The 6000-nt window shown below is 43.8% G+C and overlaps 1 protein-coding gene across 1 annotated transcript in view; it reads right to left on the reverse strand.

Moving 5' to 3' along the window:
• REPS2 (RALBP1 associated Eps domain containing 2) overlaps window positions 1-6000 on the reverse strand; it is a 169064-nt gene that overhangs the window by 120368 nt on the left and 42696 nt on the right. The gene's annotated exons all lie outside the window — the stretch shown is intronic.

A 6000-nucleotide genomic window follows, 5' to 3' on the forward strand; every position in this document is an offset into this window, starting at 1 on the left:
CCCGAGGGTTCCATACTGGCTGGAGTGCAACTGAACCATGACACCACACTCTGGATCTGCCACCGAGTATATTTAGTTAACATGTTTTCAACCCTGTAGCTGCATTTCAGTGGTAAGGGAAATGATCTCTGCAAACATAGAGTGTATATTTAAAACACTTGCATTCTGTAAGTTGCCATGTATACACAAGGCATTAATTGCTATGCTGGTACTGTAACAGTCTGGATAATTGTTGTGACTGCAAAATAATGGAACAATATAATAACAATACAATAATAACAATACCCTAACACTATTTAAGCAATGTACTCTTCTGAGAAACTACCAAAGGTAGAAAGAAGTTACACACAAACTGGTTTAAGTGTTCAGAAACTGGTTTAAACCTATAACAGAACAGAAGCTCAGAGCATATAAGCCGGTTTTCCAAAATGGCGGAAACCAGTTTACGACAAACTTGGTTGAATGCAGTATCAGACTCAACTGATTTGGGTCAAACCAGTTTATGAATTTCTGCCCAAGACCCCTTCCTGTTTTAAGTTAAATCATAGTCCCCTCACAGGAGGTGGGGGAAGCGGAAGCAAGCCCAGCTGGGGATGCAACCCAGTCTGCAAGGGGGAAGAGGGGATGCCCCCCACCCAGGCAAACCCTAGCTGGGGCCTGGGAGGGAGTGTTAAACACCCCTTCCCCCACTCAAACACTACTGGATGCAAATGTGGACTACAAATCCCAGAGGCACCTGGAAGCAGGAAGAGGAAGTGATGAGCAACCCTGCAGAGTCCTGGTGCTATGATTTTGAACTGCAAATCTCAGAGACCTTGGGGGCAGCAGGAAGAAGTGAACACACAGCCCCTACTGGGTCATGCCAGACAGCAGTGCTCTAGTGCCCCTTGGCTTTTGACCTGAGCCAGTGCAGGCATGTGGCTGCATTTCCTGAATCAAAGGTCTATTCACTTCTGTTTCAATTTAATCTGTGAAGCTTAGACTAACCTGCAAAGACTGAATTGATTCAGCTTCAGGATTTTTGACTGTCTATACTTAGCCATGGGCTACATGTTAAACCTACTTTGGAAACTGAGGCTAATACGGAAATCTACACCCCACTTCTTAAGCACTTTTTTCTAAGAGCATAACATCTGTGGTCCATGTTACTCTAAGTGGAGGCCAGTTCCTATGATGACTCAGGTGGAGGCATTAACCTCTGAAGCCCTACATGACCTAGAAACTACCTACATGTGAGAGAGACTGCTATACTGCCACAGGCATGGTCAGCAGAACTTAGTATCAGAGAAGGGCTTTTAACAACTGTTCTTTTGGATGAGCACTCTCTTCTCACACCTCATTACAACCCTCCTTTGCATGATTCTCCTGCTCTATAGCCTATCAAAATGATTAAACTAATACCCATGGGTTGCCTCCCTAAATTCCTAGATTAGTTTAAATTTGGACACTATATTCCTCACTTCTTGGTTTCTTGGTGGGCAGATTCATTTTGATAACATATATTAAGGGTGCTTAACCTGCAGCCCACAAGTCAAATCTAGCCCATGGAGCCATGTCATGCAGCCCAAGGGGCTACCCACAGGCCAGGAAGTGTGGGGACAGAGGAATGTGGCAATTAATACCTCTACCCTCCCACACTGCCAAATTCCCAAGCCCTGTGAACAGATTAGACCTGGACCACACCCCATGCCCTCTGCACAGCTGGGCTGGGACCCGGCCACACTCCCTCTCCCCACATGGTCAAACTAGAGCTAGGCCAAGTCTCCTTCCCCATGCCAAAGGGGATATGACCTGGCTCCAGCTGGATTGTGGCCAGTTCATACCCCATCCTTCCCCCACTGCAGGGCCAGGTTGCAGCCAGGCCAAGTCCCCTTCCCCCATGCAACTAGATTGAGGTCAGGCTACCCCCCCACTTCTTTACACAGCCCAATGGGGCCCCACTGTGCCCCACCTCTGAGTGCAGGATCAGGACCTCTAGCCAGATCCAACCTGTGGGCAGACTGGGCACTGCCCATTTGGGAAAAAAATCTGAGCACCACAGATATATTTAATCAAATTTACTGTAACCTGTACAACTTGACATTAAAATGTCTTTGATACTTATTTGAATCAAAGGCATCCTATACAAATGCAAGCTTATTTCCCAGTCTCAAATGAGCTACAAAATAGACTCCTCAACAGATAAGATGAAGAGCACTTTAGAACTAGGATATAGTTAAATACCTCATAAAAGGTTTGAAAAATCCTTCCCATTTTTTATTTCATTGAAGTGAGGTTTAAAAAGAAATAATTCTATCCTTTTCCTATTATCAGAGCAGCAGAATGAAAGTTTGGGTGATTTTTTCAACAAACCAGTGAAGAGGCTGCTGTTTTTACCACCTGTTGCTAAACAGATGAAAATGCAAGATGCATAGTCTCTCTCAGCATGAGTTCTTAATGCAGATATAATGGTAATCGTTTTCCCCTGAAAAACAAGTTTTAGAAGCTCTTATGCAAAAAATATTAATCCTCTGGAGAGAACTGAATGAGGAAAGAATGTTTAAGCAGAGGCATGGTACAGGTAACGTTTCATAGTGGCCAGTTATTTCTGTAGTTTACCAACAACCCTGGCCTCAGAATAATAAGCAAAATTTGTGAGAAAGAGATCTATTAACTGGTATCATAGGCCCTCGGTGAAATAAATGCACAAACCAAAGTCAATCATGCATCATAGGTAGGGACGTACCAAATTCACGGCCGAAGCGGGCTGTGCGGCAGCTCCTTTAAGCTTACCATTTCTCCCATGCATCCTTCTCTCCTCTCTCCCCGCCCCCCCCCCCCCCCCCCCCCCCACATCAATTGGCAAAGGAGCCCTGACGATCACTGCTGATCAGCAAGGAGGTAAAAACCACAGTTTTAAATATGGCATCATTTTTACCTCCCAGACAGTCACCATCAAGCAACAGGGCCACCGCTTGGGCCTCTCAGCCAATCAGCAGTAGGGGCAGGGGATTAGGGGAACCTGCAAGATTAAATGAGATGCCACGCAGCCCATTTCTGCCGTGAGTTTGGTAGGTCCCTAGTCATAAGCTAAAACTGTTCTGTAGTTTGGTACAAATCAAAAAGATCCATAGATCACTAAGTTATTTAAGTAAAATTGATCTCAAGCAACATGTGGACACAATATTTTTTTCATAGAATGGTTGAATTCCACAGTGTCAGGTCTCTTGCATTAGTCCAAATTCAACCCTGTGGTAACATCAGTAATTTCAATGGAGTGATGCCAGATGATTTTGGCTTTATAACATATACAATGTACATGAATCACATTTCTGTCATGCAGCTATGAAAATGGGAAAAGAAAAATGAACATATGTACAGTCTGTTCCCATGCGCCAAAAGATTTCTAAAGTTGTAAAAAATAAATCAGTAAGTTTTGGAATCTGCATATTTTCTTAACAGCAACAATAAAATTGATATTTTAGCTATGGGTTGCATGAAGGCTTTAACACTGCTTGAAAGAAAAGTCAATTTGAATAACTGTTCTCCAGGCTTAGTTTGAATAGAAAAACTTTGTCACGAGGTCCTGAAACTAACAAAAGTGGATTTATTATGCACTTGCTGCTCTGGCTCTATCAGCTGACAGCAAATGTTATTCCTGTAATTGTTCCTTGAAGATATCTCACATGAAGCAGATTGTCCCAGCACAGTCTGAAATTGTTCCATCTCTCCTCTGTTTCTTCCAAATTTCCAACTTGTAATCTCCAAGAGAACTGACCTCTTGAACACCCTGGGCACGTCTAATTCAATTCTTCATCTTAGAAACTGAACAAGAGCCTAGAAGTTGTTTTTTTTTAAATGGAGACCAGCCGGTGCAAGAACAGGCAAAAACAGAAAACATGTGCTGAACTGTACTAGGTTGGCTGGCTGAGCAGGACTGGTCACTGAGAGAAGCTGTGATTTTTGCTTATTTACTCAACTGTTAGTTTCGTTATTTCATCCTCCTCATTTAACAGCACTCAATAGTGGGTCTCTTTTGCTCACCTATTGCATGCTGACACATTGAAAGTAAGTTCCAACAGTTTTGCTAAAAGTCGCTTGTGAATGTGAACATTTGCTGGTTTTCACACTGAATGAGCATTTTCTTCATCTGCCCATCTACTGAAACCACCTTGATGGAGAGGATTTAGTTATAGTACAAACTTCTGCTTAACCACAAGGCTATACGATAAAAAGAAAATGTTTCAAAGATCCTCAATTCATATTCAAATCTTCAGTTTAATAAGGCCTCTGTATATTATAATGGGCACCTATACACAAACAATGAGGTTGCTTCAATGCAATGTAATTACAGGACATCGGAGCAGACTCAATAATCGAGTTGCATGGTAATTACTGCACTCCAGAAGACTTCAATGTCTCATGTATCACTGTCCCCGTACTTAAAAATGGCAGTGGGGGTGCTTTAACTAAAGCTTGTTCAACAAGCTTTAGTTAAAGCGCCCCAACCACCATTTTTAAGTGCGGGGACACTGATACACGAGATGTTCTGGGGGCTTTAATTAAAGTGTCCCCCTCCTCTCCCAACTCCCAGAGCACGTGTATACATGCCTAATGTGATCCTCAAAGGTTTTCTTCTTCGGCAATTCCTCACAGTTGAGGATGATTGTGTTCTATGATTGTCTTATCTGTGGGTCTGAAGATGACTGACAAAGCTGATCCAGGATCAAGAGACTCTGCTGCAACTTGGGCACATGTTTCCGTGTGGGGTGGGTGGCTCCAGATTCTTAATTCGATCCATGACGCACAGTCCTGCTACTCCCACTTTTCCATCTCCTGTTTTCATCATAAGGTTTCAAAGTACTGAGATCCTTGCAGCAGTCTCTTTCCCCATTTGGGGTGGTTGTGGGTGAGTCTCCCATGAGTTGATGGCAATGTTGCATTTTTTGAAGTTGGCCTTGAGGACATCCTTGAAGTGCTTTCTCTGCCCTCCTCCTGAGGTTACGCCTTGACTGAGCTGGGAGAAGAAAACTTGGGGAGTCTGAGTCGGACATCTGGGTGACATGGCCAGCTCAGCAAAGTTGATGTCAGGTGACGATCACCTCAATGCTCATGGCGTTTGCTTGAGATAGGCCCACCAACATTAATGTCCTATCTCCCCACTGGATTCAAAGGATCTTCCGCAGGAAGCACTGATGGTACTTCTCCAATGTCTTGAGGTATCTCCTGTATGTTGTCCATCTTGACTGAGGCGATGTTGGAGTTCTTTGTCAATGTCAGCCTTCTGTGATAGATGGCTTCTGAGGTACGGGAAATACTCAACATTCTCCAGAGACTCACTGTGAACGTGAATTACCAGAGCTGGGAACTGCTCATTAAGAGCTTGTTGATGGAAGACCTTAGTCTTTCAAATGTTAAGTGTCAGTTCCATTTTCTTGCATGCCTTGGTAAAGATGATTGCCTGAAGACCTGCTGACATCAGCATAATAGAGCTTGATGATTGAGGTGGGGTGGTCTTGATTTTGGCTCAGAGTTGGCTGAGATTAAGCAGCTTACCCTCTAGTTGGTAGGTTACCTCCACTCTGGTGGTGCTGCAGCTGCTTGGTCCATGACTGCTTATTCATCAGTTACCCTCTTATTTTGCAGCTAACCTTCCCTGAAGGTCATTCCTCTATCCACCATGTACAGTACAGCTCTGCCACCAGAAATAAAAGATTTGGGGACTTTATTAAAGAAAGGTGGGAAATATGAGAGGTGAATGGACTGGAAGATGCATGGGAAAAGAAATTCCAATTAAGATTTCAAGTAGTTGCTGCCTGGGCAGTGTCATGACCCAAAGGGTATGATTTTGTGTGTGCTTCGGCACTGCAGAATTATTTCCCGCCACATGGAGCTTTCTTTGCACGGTGCAATTCTCAGTTGCATAGAGAAAACCCCGGTGCAAAGGAGTTCCCGCCACCCGTATGTAAATTTGTTTCCCACTATTGGCTGTTTCTAAATTAGTCCCGCCTCGCCGCTAGC

The sequence above is a fragment of the Alligator sinensis genome, unplaced genomic scaffold, assembly GCF_000455745.1.
Source record: "Alligator sinensis unplaced genomic scaffold, ASM45574v1 scaffold583_1, whole genome shotgun sequence".
NCBI classification, from domain to species: domain Eukaryota; kingdom Metazoa; phylum Chordata; order Crocodylia; family Alligatoridae; genus Alligator; species Alligator sinensis.